Consider the following 13,565-nt stretch of genomic DNA (forward strand, 5'->3'; position numbering starts at 1 on the left):
AAGTGGGGCTCTGCGGGTGGAGGTCGGTGCTGGAGGCTCCATTATTCTCTATGTGGAGTGCGGCTCTGCGGGTGGAGGTCGGTGCTGGAGGCTCCATTATTCTCTATGTGGAGTGCGGCTCTGCGGCTGGTGATCGGTGCTGGAGGCTCCATTATTCTCTATGTGAAGTGGGGCGCTGCGGGTGGAGGTCGGTGCTGGAGGCTCCATTATTCTCTATGTGGAGTGCGGCTCTGCGGGTGGAGGTCGGTGCTGGAGGCTCCATTATTCTCTATGTGGAGTGCGGCTCTGCGGGTGGAGGTCGGTGCTGGAGGCTCCATTATTCTCTCTGTGGAGTGGGGCTCTGCAGGTGGAGGTCGGTGCTGGAGGCTCCATTATTCTCTATGTGGAGTGCGGCTCTGCGGGTGGAGGTCGGTGCTGGAGGCCCCATTATTCTCTGTGGAGTGTGGCTCTGCGGGTGGAGGTCGGTGCTGGAGGCCCCATTATTCTCTATGTAGAGTGTGGCTCTACGATTCGTGACCCCCGTCACGTGACAAGGGGGGCCCACAGAGTCTGAACTGCCCCGGGCCCTGGCTACCCTTAATCCACCCCTGGCTGCAACCATGTGTAAAAAAATGGAACAGTAAAGTCGGACTTGTTAACCTGGACCAGATCTTCTGTCTTGTTTGTAGCTGGAACCGGTCCCAGGGACAGGGAGGTAACAAGGGATCCTGAAGCAAAAGTGAGTAAGGAACGTATGCACCTACTCCACCACACCACACACTACAGACATCCATTTAGAAGAGGGGTTGCGAGGCAATCAGAATTAAGTTGAAGCAAACAGCAAGCACAAATGTGGCGCCCCTGAGGCTCAGTCGCCACAGAGGTACTGCACCTTCTCCTAAGGTGTGGTGCCCCACCATCCAGGTAAGGTGGGAACTCCTGACCACGCTCCAACACTCGCACCCCACACAACAGGGTAGTTCAGCAAAGCCACATTGTGGCTCTTGCTTAGAGTGTAGCAGAGCACCTTTGGTGGCTCCCTGCTTGGAACATGAAACGTGCTGGGAGGTGGGTGGAGTTGAGAATACATAAAAGAGTGGGAGGTTTAGGATTTAGGTCAGTCAGTCGTCAGTCAGTCGGGGAGACTGAGGGAGGAAGTCACTCAGAGAGGAGTTAGCGAAGGAGATCCCTGAGAGAGGGATGGAGGAAGGAGTGCTGCAGCAGACCTGAGTGACTCGGGTCTGCTGGCACGGGAAAGGAAAGAAGGAGACAGACATTGAACTGAAGCCTGAGCTTCCATAGGAAAGAAAGACAAGTACGGAACGTAGGAGAATAAGAGAACACAGAGGATGTGGGTTAGGAGAGAACCCTGCCTAGAAGTTCTAAGCGCAAGGCCGGGGCCCGATCCCCGAGGTTGTATGGACACTAATGGTCCTGCAGCAGACTCCGGTGGAGTAGTGGGCTGTAAATGCACTACTCCCATCTAAGACTTGGGGGCACAACAGCAACACAGATACAGAGCCAGGCTACAGCTGTCTGCCGTACAAGTAGAGTTCTTGGGAACATCTGTTAGGAAGAACTCCAGTGTAACTCAGTACTAGGAGATCTTCACACTAAAAGGCGCTATAAGAGGAGACGTTCAGAAAGGCACATGTTGGCGGAGCGTTGGAAGGGAGCATTCCATCTTGCCTGGAGGTTGGCTGAGTCTCTGACCCGGAGTACATGGCATGGAGGCCGGCACCTGTGTGTACTACAGACTGTGAGTAAAGCTTTGGAACTACAAGCCCTGGTGTCCTCCATTGATTCTTGCGCCAACACACCCAGCACCGCTACATCTGGGTACAAGCTTCTACACCGCCTGCGCCTCTCCTCTTCCCCTACATCTACACTGCCCTGGGGCTACAGCTCCACCTGTGGGGAGCTTCACCATCTTGGCGCAACCCATCACCAGCCCCAGAGGATCTGCAAGTAGCGTCGGCCTAACATCTCACTTGCCGAACACCACAGGTGGCGTCACGAACTATTCCATCTAACTACAATCCACCAGTCACAATTTCCCCATTACTTGGGCACCCAGGGCCACGGTCCGGGTCACTGCTGCTGTGACACATCCCACTGATACCGGCCTGGTACCGAGCACCCCACGGCCCTGGGAGGGCGACCCACAAACATGTGTGTTCTGGCCCCGCTTTAATGCAACGGGAGCACTTAACGTCATTGCCCCCAGTCACGTGCACGCCGATGTCAGCAGCTGGCCTCTGATTGGCCAGCAGTGTGTATTGCAGTCAACAGACCTGTTGGGTCTGTACATTGCACTACACTGCAGATGGATGTGCATCCAAGGACGCAGACCCTGTTGAAGTTTATGCTGGCATCAGAGTGAAAACCTACATGAGAGAAAAGATCCTCCAATAGATCTTTTCTTTTATCTTTTTCTCTCATGTAGGTTTTTGCTCCTCACGGTCCTCTGTGTTTATGTTAGGGTATTTTTCATTTGGCATCAGTGTGACCCTGACCCACCTGGTTTGGTCGCGACAGCGACCGTTGTGACTGCGGTCATTAAACCCCTGTCTGTAATTTATGCCATCTCCCATCTCAGTAATGGGAAGGAAAGTCTGTCTGCACTTAGCAAAGATTTTACCTTAGAATTGAGAATTTTGATAATGACTGATCAATTTTGACAGAGAAAGAAGTAGATTTCTCTGATAAGGAATATTACAAAGTTGCTTATTTTCATGTGTGCTATTGATTAATGGAATAAAAATGAGTTACGCTTTAAATTTCCCATGTAAAATAAAATTACCCTTTAGTCACCTCCAGTACTGACGTCGATTCATAGATGTCAGCTTGGGATCTCCTGAACCGAGCACAAGGGTCGGTTCAGCACAACACACACCGACAACAGGATGGGAAAAAGGGAAGGAAGGCCCTTAGTAGGGAACGAGGAATGGGGCACCTCCTAAGTCAGTCTGTGCCTATCCCTAAGCTCCCCTAATGCCCTCTGCGGGTCCTTCCCCCCACCACTGTTACGTACCTGGTCCCTAGCTGTCATCTCACTAAACCATGGCTAGCACACTGGCCGGCAAGGGCGTTAGCATCACCACTGCAAATTGTACAAACACAGGGGGTAGTGACAAGCATGAGACAGACAAGGTAAATACACAAGTAACTTCGCTCCAGACTCTGCTGCCAAGCTCCACACCGCAGAGGATATGGAAACAGGACACCGAACTCCACAGAAGATTCAGTGCTGACACCAGAGAACTGCACATTCCAGGGCTGGTCTACATCGAAAACTCTATTACCAACAGTCAGCTGATGCGTCATGCGACTATTTAAAGGATGGTGGTCACCACCCACATCAACTGACCTAGGAACACAACAGTTTCCAGCAAGGAAATCTACTGGCACGAAAGCAAAAAAAAGTGTTTAAATTAAAGCAGAGCCAGAGGTGTCACGAATCCAAAAATGGATCGTGACAAGCAGCTACTGATTTCTACAGGGCTCATGTGACATATCATCACGTGATGTGAGCCTTGGGATACAAGTAGGAATATAATTTTTAGGAAGGGATTGTCTGAGTAGTGGACAATCCATTTTTAGAAAATATCAACATGTATTAACAGATTTGCCAGTCTTGAAAATCTAGGACCCGCATCCATCACGATAACGGGGCACCATTTCATGATGCCGGGAATAAAGAGTTGGTTGCACATGCACAAATTTCTATATTTACTTATGTGGGAACTGAAAAAATTGCCCAGCAAACCTGTTTGAAGTTTTGGCAACTCCAATACAACTGAATGGAGAGAATGGATGATTTGTGTTCACCTCTCCCCATTCCTACTAGTGCAAGACAGGAACCTGAGAATTTCTTGAGTAATATAAAAAAATATGATCAGAGAAAACACTTTTGTTTTTCTGCTAATAATATCCTAATTAGCCAGTATTAGGCTAGTTTCACACTAGCGTGTTTTACATGCAGCGCACGGCGCCATTAAGCCCCGCCCCCTGCCCGCCCCGTCCGGTCATCTCCTCCTACTATCGCACACGGCCACATGTGATCTGCGCGCCCTATCTTTAGCATAGGGTGCGCAGACCGTGCGCTGGCAGTGCACTAGTAGGAATTTTGCATGCGCTGCGCACCTTTGAAGGTGCGCCGAGCACGCCGAAATGCAACATGGTGCGTTCGGCGCGCACCTTCAAAAGTGCGCAGCGCATGCAAAAAATCCTACTAAAGCGCACGGCCAGCGCACGGTCTGCGCACCCTATGCTAAAGATAGGGTGCGCAGATCGCATGCAGCCGTGTGCGATAGTAGGAGGAGATGACCGGACAGGGCGGGCAGGTGGCGGGTCTTAGCGGCGCAGTGCGCTGCATGTAAAATACGCTAGTGTGAAACTAGCTTTAGTCCGGCATCTATTCTCCTAGACTAGTCCCAACTTTAGGGGTCACGTACTAAAATCATGACCACTCGTCATGATTGCCATTTTCTTCATTGTACCCCATCATGGCTCCAGGACAAAATTTTATGGGCCTTTGCAAGATGTCCTCCACTGAAACTATGACTGAGTGGGTGTGAGTACGACACCCAAGGCTGGGACTAATGAGGGGAAAGACGTCCCTTGGACTAGTCTGGGCTAATTACCACATCATGAGCGGCAAAAAAAAGGTGCTTTTGCCACTAGTAGCTCCAGATTCACACCAGACACTTGGTTAAAAAGCAGAGATAGAAAACTGATGGAGGTTTGGGGGCTTTTGGGAAACTGACAACTTTCCTTCAGTAATTTTCCTCGATTTTAAAGGAATATTCTTCCAAAAGATGAACAAGTAGGAGGAATGAATCTCGCAGCCACCATCATGGATACTTTGCATTGTTTGTTTCGGCCTCTAGCACTGGAGGTTTAGAGGCAGCATATAGGGGGCTTGGAGCAGCGGTGTTCAGTCTCATTGATCATGGTTTTGCAGCTGCTGGAATCACTTAGTGAGGAGGAGTATTAAATAAATACTCAGAATCCATCATCCAGGAAATAAGCATTGCTGGTGTCATCAGAAATGTCCCCGCCACCGCAGCGACTGACGCAAGTCACAGATACTTATGCAAATTTTCCTTCATCTTTATGAGTGGTGGCTGTAATCAGAGTGACATCTTATTGTGAGATTAACATAGGATGGACTTGAAGCTGCCTCTTCTTATGCAAGAGATTTCTCAGAGGTTCCTCAGTATAATATGATCCTCCCAGATCACGCCAGGGGTTTTGTGCTACCCTCATAGGGTCAGTTCTCCCACCACAGTCACTGTACCCTTATCATATTCAATGTTTTCACCAGCACACCCCATACACAGCCTCATAGGTGGATTTTAATGAGGACAATCTGGGCTACAACCCAGGACCCTCATTATAATGTTTTGTGATGGCCCAATTATCCCGAAAGGGAGCTTTGCTGGAGCTGTATTGCTGGCAATATAGAATAGCAGCACAGCTCAAGGGGAACGCCCATCAGCTCAGCTGTGATATGTCTGTGCAATGACCTCAACAGTCGGCACGCGCCAACATGTATGTGCAAAAAGTGGGGGGCTCATACTGTATATAAGGTGCTATGTGAGATATTTCACTGTATATAGGAGCCTATATAAGGGCTCACACTGTGTATATGGGGTTATGTGGGGCTCATGCTGTATATAGGAGGCTATGGGGGGCTCATGCTGCATATAGGAGGCTACGTAGGGGCTCAGATGTATATAGGGAGCTATGTGCGGGCTCATACTGTATATAAGAGGCTATGTGAAGGCTCATACCATATATAGTAGGCTATGTGGGAACACATGCTGTATATAGGACTCTATGAGGGGTCTCATACTGTATTAAGGAGGCTATGTGGGGGTTCATGCTGTATTTAGGAGGCTATGTTGGAGCTCATACTCTAGATAGCTATGTGAGGATCATATTGTATATTAGGGCTATGTGAGGGTTCATAATGTATGTAGGGGGATGTGTGGACTCATAGTGCATAAAAGGGGTTGTGTGTGTGCTCATAATGTATATATGGGAACTACATGAGGGCTCATATTGTAAGTAGGGACTGTGTGGGGGCATACTGCATGGGTCTATGAGCTGTTATCCTCATTGCAGCACGGCTTATGGTCTCCTTTTCTTGTCCCGCTTGAAGGAATTCCCTGATTAACCCCTAAATGGCCAAAGGCTAAGTACACAAATGTTCTGGCCATAAAAGATCTGTATTATATGGGTGCTTCTCACAAAATTAGAATATAATCAAAAAGTTAATTTATTTCAGTTCTTCAATACAAAAAGTGAAACTCATATATTATATAGAGTCATTACAAATAGAGTGATCTATCAAGTGTTTATTTCTGTTAATATTAATGATTATGGCCAACAGCCAATGAAAACCAAAAAGTCAATATCTCAGTAAATTATAATAATCAACAAAAACACCTGCAAATGCTTCCTAAGCATTCAAAAAGGTCTCTTTTTAGTGTGTTTCACTATGCTCCACAATCATGGGGAAGACTGCTGACTTGACAGATGTCCAGAAGGCTGTCATTGACACACTCTACAAGGAGGGTAGGCCAGTAAAGGTCATTGCTAAAGAAGCTGGCTATTCAGAGTGCTGTATCCAAACATATTATTGGAAAATTTAGTGGAAGTACACATTATCCTTTGATCCATCCTCTGTGTCTAACTATCGCCCGATATCTCTTCTCCCTTACGCCTCAAAACTACTGGAACAGCATGTATATCTTGAACTGTCCTCTCACCTCTCCTCCTGTTCCCGCTTTGACCGGTTACAATCTGGCTTCCGACCGCATCACTCAACTGAAACTGCCCTAACTAAAGTCACTAACGACTTACTAACCGCCAAGAGCAAGCGACACTACTCTGTCCTCCTTCTCCTGGACCTGTTCTCTGAGATCAACACTGTACACCATTCCCTCCTGCTAAATACTCTCTCATCTCTTTGCATCACAGACTTGGCCCTATCCTGGATCTCATCATACCTAACAGACCGAACATTTAGTGTCTCCCTCTCACACACCACCTTCTCACCTCGCCACCTGTCTGTTGGTGTTCCTCAAGGCTCTGTCCTAAGACCCCTACTATTCTCCATCTACACCTTTGGCTTGGGACAACTCATAGAATCCTACGGTTTGCAGTATCACCTCTATGCCGATAACACGCAGATCTACCTATCTGGACCCAACCTCGCCTCCTTACTGACTGAAATCCCACAATGTCTGTCTGCTATCTCAGCCTTCTTCTCTGCTCGCTTTCTCAAACTGAACATGGACAAAACAGAATTCATCATCTTTCCCCCATCTCACTCCATCTCTCCACCAGACCTATCCATCAATGTCAATGGCTGCTTTCTTTCCCCAGTCCCGCACGCTCGGTGCCTTGGGGTGATCCTCGACTCTGCGCTTTCTTTCAAACCACATATCCAAGCCCTCGCCTCCTCCTACCGCCTCAAACTCAAAAATATTTCCCAGATCTGCTCATTCCTCAACCACGAAAACACTAGTGCATGCTCTTATCATCTCCCGCCTCGACTACTGCAAGCTCCTACAGTCCATCCTACACTCTGCTGCCCGATTAATCCACCTGTCTCCCCGCTATTCCCCCGCCTCCCCCTTATGCGAGGCCCTTCACTGGCTTCCTATTGCCCAGAGGCTCCAATTCAAAACCATAGCCATGGCATACAAAGCCATTCACAACCTGTCTCCTCCATACATCTGTGACATGGTCTCTAGGTACCTACCCGCACGCAACCTTCGATCATCAAAAGATCTCCTTCTCTACTCCCCCTTATCTCTTCCTCCCACAACCGCATACAAGACTTCTCCCGTGCTTCCCTCATACTCTGGAACTCTCTGCCGCAACACATCAGACTCTCACCATCAACGGAAACCTTCAAGAAGAACCTGAAGACCCACCTGTTCCGACAAGCCTACAGCCTGCAATGATCCTCGGTCTACTGAACCACCGCACGACCTGCTCTACCCTCTCCTACTGTATCCTCACGGGCATCCTGTGAGCCCTCACGGGCAGGGTCCCCTCTCCTTATGTACTTGTGTGTCCTTTGTCTTACACATGTTTATTATGTGCTGCCCCTGAGGCTCAGTCGCCACAGAGATACTGCACATTCTCCTAAGGTGTAGTGCCCCACCATCCGGGTAAGCTGGGAACCCCTTTCCACACTCCAACACTCGCACCCCACACAACAGGGTAGTTCTGCACAACCACATTGCGGCTTCTTGCTCGGAGAGTAGCAGAGCACCTTTGGTGGTTCCCTGCTTGGAACACTGGATGTGCTGGGAGGTGGGTGGAGTTAAGATACATAAAAGAGTGGGAAAGTGTAGGATGACAGGTTCAGTCTGGCAGAAGGTCAGGCGGGTAGGAAGTCACTCAGACAGGAGTGAGGATCCCTGGAAGTAGGGATGGAGGAAGGAGTGCTGCAGCTGCCTCAGTGATCTGAGCCAGCTGGCACGGGAAAGGAAAAGAAGGAGAAAGACGTAGAACTGAAACCTAAGCTTCCATATGAAAGAAAGACAAGTACGGAACGAAGGAGTAGAGAGAACAGAGAGGACGTGGGTTAGAAGAGGAACCCTGCCTATAGGTTCTCAGTGCAAGGCCGGGGCCCAGTCCCCGAGGTTGTTTGGACACTTATGGTTCTGCAGCAGACACCGGTGGAGTAGTTGGTTGTAAATGCACTACTCCCATCTAAGACTTGGGGCACAACAGCAATTGAATAGAGAGCCGGGACTCAGGAGAAGGGAGTCCCCGAAGCAGGCTACAGCTGTCTGCCGTACAAGTAGAATTCTTAGGAACATCTGACAGGAGGAACTCCAGAGTACCACGGTACTAGAGATCTTCACACTAAAAGGCGCTATAGAGGAGACATTCAGAAAGGAACATGTTGGCGGAGTGTTGGAGGGGAGCTTTCCATCTTGCCTGGAGGTTGGCTGAGTCTCTGACCTGGAGGACACGGTACAGAAGCAGGCACTACAGACTGTGAGTAAAGCGGTGGAACTACATGCCCTGGTGTCCTCCATTCCTTCCTGCGTCCGCCAGCACTGCTACATCCCCTGCGCCAGACATAACACCATCTAAGTGTCTCACCATCTACACTGCCCTGGGACAGCAGCCCTTCCTGTGGAGGGCTATACCATCATTGCTGCACCACACCATCTGTCCCAGAGGATCTGTCTGCAGCGTCGGCTTAACACCTGCCTTGCCAAACACCACAGGTGGCATCACGAACTATTCATCTAACTACATTACACCATTAACATTCCCCGCCATTGACTTGGGCGCCCAGGGCCACGGTCCGGGTCACTGCTGCTATGACACATCCCACTGATACCGGCCTGGCACCGAGTACCCCGCGGCCCTGGGAGGGCGACCCAATTACACTTGTCTAATTTCCCGTTTTCACATGTAAAGCGCCATGGAATAAATGGCGCCATATACAGTCATGGCCAAAAGTATTGACACCCCTGCAATTCTGTCAGATAATACTCAGTTTCTTCCTGAAAATGATTGCAAACACAAATTCTTTGGTATTACTATCTTCATTTAATTTGTCTTAAATGAAAAAACACAAAAAGAATTGTCCTAAAGCCAAATTGGATATAATTCCACAACAAACATAAAAAAGAGGGTGGACAAAAGTATTGGCACTGTTCGAAAAATCATGTGATGCTTCTCTAATTTGTGTAATTAACAGCACCTGTAACTTACCTGTGACACCTAACAGGTGTTGGCAATAACTAAATCACACTTGCAGCCAGTTGACATGGATTAAAGTTGACTCAACCTCTGTCCTGTGTCCTTGTGTGTACCACATTGAGAATGGAGAAAAGAAAGAAGACCAGAGAAATGTCTGAGGACTTGAGAAACCAAATTGTGAGGAAGCATGAGCAATCACAAGGCTACAAGTCCATCTCCAAAGACCTGAATGTTCCTGTGTCTACCGTGCGCAGTGTCATCAAGCAGTTTAAAGCCCATGGCACTGTGGCTAACCTCCCTAGATGTGGACGGAAAAGAAAAATTGACAAGAGATTTCAACAAAAGATTGTGCGGATGTTGGACAAAGAACCTCGACTAACATCCAAACAAGTTCAAGCTGCCCTGCAGTCCGAGGGTACAACAGTGTCAACCCGTACTATCCGTCGGCGTCTGAATGAAAAGGGACTGTATGGTAGGAGACCCAGGAAGACTCCACTTCTTACCCCAAGACATAAAAAAGCCAGGCTGGAGTTTGCCAAAACTTACCTGAAAAAGCCTAAAACGTTTTGGAAGAATGTTCTCTGGTCAGATGAGGCAAAAGTAGAGCTTTTTGGGCAAAGCCATCAACATAGAGTTTACAGGAGAAAAAAAAGAGGCATTCAAAGAAAAGAACACGGTCCCTACAGTCAAACATGGCGGAGGTTCCCTGATGTTTTGGGGTTGCTTTGCTGCCTCTGGCACTGGACTGCTTGACCGTGTGCATGGCATTATGAAGTCAGAAGACTACCAACAAATTTTGCAGCATAATGTAGGGCCCAGTGTGAGAAAGCTGGGTCTCCCTCAGAGGTCATGGGTCTTCCAGCAGGACAATGACCCAAAACACACTTCAAAAAGCACTAGAAAATGGTTTGAGAGAAAGCACTGGAGACTTCTAAGGTGGCCAGCAATGAGTCCAGACCTGAATCCCATAGAACACCTGTGGAGAAATCTAAAAATGGCAGTTTGGAGAAGGCACCCTTCAAATATCAGGGACCTGGAGTAGTTTGCCAAAGAAGAATGGTCTAAAATTCCAGCAGAGCATTGTAAAAAACTCATTGATGGTTACCGGAAGTGGTTGGTCGCAGTTATTTTGGTTAAAGGTTGTGCAACCAAGTATTAGGCTGAGGGTGCCAATACTTTTGTCTGGCCCATTTTTGGAGTTTTGTGTGAAATGATCAATGTTTTGCTTTTTGCTTCTTGCTTCATTCTCTTTTGTATTTTTTTATTTAAGACAAATTAAATGAAGATAATAATTAGTGTTGAGCATTCCGATACCGCAAGTATCGGGTATCGGCCGATATTAGCGGTATCGGAATTCCGATACCGACTTCCGATACTTTTGTCATATCGGATTCCGGAATCGGAATCGGAAGTTCCCATCATGCTATGAGCCTGCTTGCTTTGATTAAGCCAATGGGAATCCTCCGAAGTGTGGGCACATCCTGTTAGGCATGTAGGCATGTTAACTATTGGCATGGCTGTGATTGGCTGCCGAAATGATGTCATGATGCACTATAAAAGCCACCGCAGCCGCCATTTCTGGTCACTCTGCTGTGAATTCAGTTAGGGACAGGCTGCTGTAGAAGACTGTGAGGGACAGTTAGAAATAGCGATTCCACCAAACATCTAGTGCTTTACCCAGGCTACATAAACCACCACTGTAGCCTTCTTTGCCCTAGCAGCAGTGTTCACAGCTGTCTGCAAGGGCTGTGTGAGTGCAGCTCATGCTGTGGAGTGGGTCCTGCAGCCACGTCAGGCTGTAGGCCACCCAGTGTGATCACTGCTGCCTCATACATCTTTTATTTTTTGAGCTGCATTTTTTACATAATTTCAATCTAGTGTGCTTCCATCCGTATCCATATACGTTGGTTGCAAACACTAGTAGTAGACAGCGGAGCCTTTCTGCAGCCTTTCAGTGCTAGTGTCCACTTTGCTGCACTGTTCACGGCTGTCTGAGAGGTCTCTGACTGTGTGTGAGTGCAGCTCACGCTGAGTAGTGTGTCCTGCAGCTACGTCTGGCTGTAGGACGCTCAGCGTGCGTCAGTGCCTCACACATATTTTTATTTGAGTGCAGCTCATTTTTTCTTCTATTAGTGTGCATCCATCCGTCTCCATCTACGGTGGTTGCAAACACTATATAGGAGTACACAGCGGAGCCTTTCTGCAGCCTGTCAGTGCCAGTGCCCACTTAGCTGCACTGTTGACGGCTGTCTGAGAGGTCTCTGACTGTGTGTGAGTGCAGCTCACGCTGAGTAGAGTGTCCTGCAGCTACGTCTGGTTGTAGGACGCTCAACGTGCGTCACTGCCTCACACATATTTGTCTTTGAGTGCAGCTCATTTTTTCTTCTCCTATTAGTGTGCATCCATCCGTATCCATCAACATTGGTTGGTTGCAAACACTATATAGGAGTAGATAGAGGAGCCTTTTTTTCTGGCTTGTGCCCTGCCGGCGCAGCCAGATTAGTATTACCCAATTTTTTTGGAGCCTCATCTTTTGCATTGTAGGTTACCTGCCTGCATTGTAATAGCTCCAAAAAGTTGGTGATACTATCAGTTTCAATTCTTTGTTCACATACTTTGAGTTTGTTTCCAACAAAGAAACCACAAAAAAAGTTCACCAAACACTACATTTGGAACTTGTGTAGGCCACATCAGCTCCTATTAAAGTGTAGTCCACACACACACACTTCATAAAATTAGTGTTTCTTGTACCTGTAACCAGCTGTTCAGGAATAAGCACACTAAGGCCCCCCCTTTGTACTTTTCTGCCTATCTTAAGCAGTCTTGCAAGATGAAGAAGGCAGGGAGTAAGGCGCGTGGGCGTGGGCGTGGAGTTTCAGCAGGGAGAGGACGTGGGGATTCTGCAGGGAGAGGACGTGGGGATTCTACAGGTAGAGGACGTGGGGATTCTGGGCCTGCTGCGGGCACCAGTGGATCAGCATCCCCCAGTTTTAGCAGGCAACAGTCCTTTATGCGCAGCTTTGTAGGACCTCAACGTACCCCACTGCTGCGGGAGGAACAAATTGAAGCCGTTGTCGGATGGATGGCAGCTAACGCATCGACTTCAATTACTTCCGCATCCTCTCAGGGTCAGAGCACCGAAGAGCAACCATCTGTCTCTTCACCACCTGCCAAAGTGCCCAGGCAGTCAGAGAGACATGGACAGGAGCCATCACAGTCTCTACTTCTGTTCTCGGAATCTGTTGGCTTGGAAAGAGGGGGCCAGCCAAGCAGCATTCCTGAATGTGAAGAAGAGGGAGTATGCAGTGATGCGCAACTTCTTTGTCCCTCTGAATCTGAAGAGGCAAGTGGGCCAGTGCCTATGGTCAGCACACCTCAGTACGCATCAGATGATGACGAGACTCAGTTGCCACTTTCTGGTGCGTACGGTGCTGGCGAGACAACCCCGGAGAAGCAGCTGTTTGAAGAGGGGAGGGAAGATGATGAGGTCCTTGACCCATCATGGCGTGAGGAACAGGAAGGTGGTGGGAGCAGCTCGGAGGAAGAGATTCCCCTACCGGCCAAAACAGGAGGCAGAGGGAGGGGGAAGACTTGGTTGCCTGTACCCTCCACTTCGGCACCCGTTAGGAGCATTCCTCCTTCCAAAGGCAAACCGGGCGCTCCCAAGAGTTGCAGTGCGTGGTCCTTTTTTGACACAGTTGCAGATGACATTTGCTTTGTCAAATGCAAGCTGTGTCATCAGAGAGTCAAAAGAGGGAGAAATGTCAGCAACCTCAATACCACAAATATGTGGAAACATGTGCGCACCAAGCACGAGTTGGAGTTGCAGAGACACCCTG

General features: G+C 48.6%; 1 long non-coding RNA gene across 1 annotated transcript in view; it reads right to left on the reverse strand.

Annotated features, from left to right (window-relative positions):
• Positions 1-13,565, reverse strand: part of LOC141094931 (uncharacterized) — a 44,322-nt gene that overhangs the window by 16,621 nt on the left and 14,136 nt on the right. The window lies entirely within an intron of this gene.

This window comes from Dendrobates tinctorius, unplaced genomic scaffold, assembly GCF_039654945.1.
Source record: "Dendrobates tinctorius isolate UK_male_01 unplaced genomic scaffold, ASM3965494v1 ptg000065l, whole genome shotgun sequence".
NCBI lineage: Eukaryota > Metazoa > Chordata > Amphibia > Anura > Dendrobatidae > Dendrobates > Dendrobates tinctorius.